Source organism: Notamacropus eugenii, chromosome 3 (assembly GCF_028372415.1).
Source record: "Notamacropus eugenii isolate mMacEug1 chromosome 3, mMacEug1.pri_v2, whole genome shotgun sequence".
NCBI classification, from domain to species: Eukaryota; Metazoa; Chordata; class Mammalia; order Diprotodontia; family Macropodidae; genus Notamacropus; species Notamacropus eugenii.
The window spans coordinates 230,062,121-230,064,310 of record NC_092874.1 but is presented as its reverse complement, the minus strand read 5'-3'; the positions used below and the strand labels follow the sequence as shown (position 1 = coordinate 230,064,310).

Sequence of the window (2,190 nt, the reverse complement as noted above, 5' to 3'; positions counted from 1 at the left end):
ATGTGGTTAAGGAAACGGAAGGGTGTTTAGGTTTGGGGAGAAAATTAGTAAGATTTTCAAAGGGGGCTGAAATGCAAGGATTTTGATTAATGTAAAGATATGGAAGGAATATATGTAGATAGAAATTCTAGACAAGGATGGTACAGAACAATAGTTAAAGAAAATAATCTCTAAACAAACTTTGTTTATTTTTCTCCCTAATTATTGTTACTTATTCTCCCTAATATATAGCTGAGATATGCTCAGGTCAACACCTTCATGATATTGTTACTAATCAAGTAAAAAAAAGTTCCAATAACATCTTGCCTGACTTTTCTATCTGATTCCCAGAGCTGATACATTTTGTCACCCTTCCCTGCATATCTAATCTCTCTCTTCTTTTATACACAGATCCATCAGAAGTCAGGAATGAGAAACCATACAGGGATAACATTATTTATACTTCAAGGACTAACAGATGATCCATGGCTAAAAGTTCTGATTTTCATCTTTCTCTTTTTCACATATGCTTTGACTATAATTGGGAACCTGATCATCATTGCCCTCACATTAATGAATGCACAACTTAAGACCCCCATGTATTTCTTCCTCCGAAACTTTTCCTTTTTAGAAGTGGCATTCACAACTGCCTACATTCCCAGATACCGCTATAGCTTGTCAACTGGGGACAATATCATTACCTACAATGCTTGCTTTGCCCAAATATTTTTTGTCATCCTCCTTGGGGTAACAGAATTTTTTCTTCTGGCCACCATGTCCTATGATCGCTATTTGGCCATCTGTAAACCTCTGCATTACACAACCATCATGAACAACAAAGTCTGTAATCAGCTCCTCCTGGGTTCTTGGATGGCTGGGTTGATGATCGTCCTCCCACCAATTAGTCTAGGCTTCCAGATGGAATTCTGTGACTCCAATGTTATTGATCATTTTGGTTGTGAGGCGTTTCCCCTGATAAAGATTGCATGCTCTGATACACAATTAGTAGAGAGGATGGTTTTGATATTTGCTGTGTTGACCCTCATTATCACCTTTTTCTTAGTGCTTCTGTCCTATGCACACATTATCAGGACCATTCTCAGATTCCCCTCAGCTCAACAAAAGAAAAAGGCCTTTTCTACTTGTTCTTCCCATATCATTGTTGTCTCCATCACTTATGGTGGCTGCATCTTCATCTATATCAAACCCTCTGGAAAAGAAGGAGTGGCTTTGAATAAGATGATGTCAGTGCTTGTAACTTCAGTTGCCCCTGTTATGAACCCTTTAATTTATGTGCTAAGAAATAAGCAAGTGATAACAAGCTTTGAAGGACTTAGCCAAAAAGATTTTCTTCCTCTCAAAGCAATAAACAACTATTGACTTAAATCGATACCAAATGATAAGAGAAAATCTAAATTACCTTTAACTATCTCTCCTGGATTCCACTACCCTTTTTCATTTCCCTTACAATCACCCTTAACCACAATCTAATCATTGTAACCTTCTCACACTTCCTTTCTATTAAAATGAAAATCTTCCCAACCCCCAAATAATTAAGATTTCTTCTGACCCTCATCCTCTATTGTCAGGATCACTTTGGAAATAGCCCCACACTCTACTCAAGCCTCCAAAACCACCATGCCCCTCACCTACAGGCACTAAAACCAATTCTTTGTCCCTCACAAGATCATATATAGGGAGTTTCTATTTGGGACAGTTGTGGAATCACAAGTTCTACCACTAATGTGTTCTTAGAAGTCATCTAGTCCAATCCCTTTAGTACTGTATTCATTTTGCTTGCTGATGTGCATGTCTCTTGCCAATATCCTTACCTCTTTTCTTTTTCTTCACTTTACATGCCCTAATTCCCCATTTTTCATTATCTATATATAGACTCCTGGTTCCTTCTTCCTGATCACATCTAAGCAGGTTTCTGGCCAGGTTTCTTGGATGGCTGGGTTGATATTGAAACCAATATGATTTTCCAAAAATGATTACTGATGCCTAACCAATTAGAAGCAATCTGCTTCTCTTCATATCTCCTACAACACTGCAGTTGTATTTTTCTAGTTTGAATTACAATAATTTTTACAATTATAATTTATATTTATTTTTATAATTATATTATTTATATTTATTATATTAATTATATTATATTATATCAATATAATTTATATTATATTTATAATTATAAATAATAATTTATAATTA

General features: G+C 35.6%; 1 pseudogene; it reads left to right on the top strand.

The window, feature by feature from the left end:
- The first annotated feature begins 408 nt into the window (after positions 1 to 408).
- On the top strand, positions 409 to 1,348 carry LOC140531445 (olfactory receptor 6C2-like; annotated as a pseudogene).
- The last annotated feature ends 842 nt before the right edge of the window (positions 1,349 to 2,190 follow it).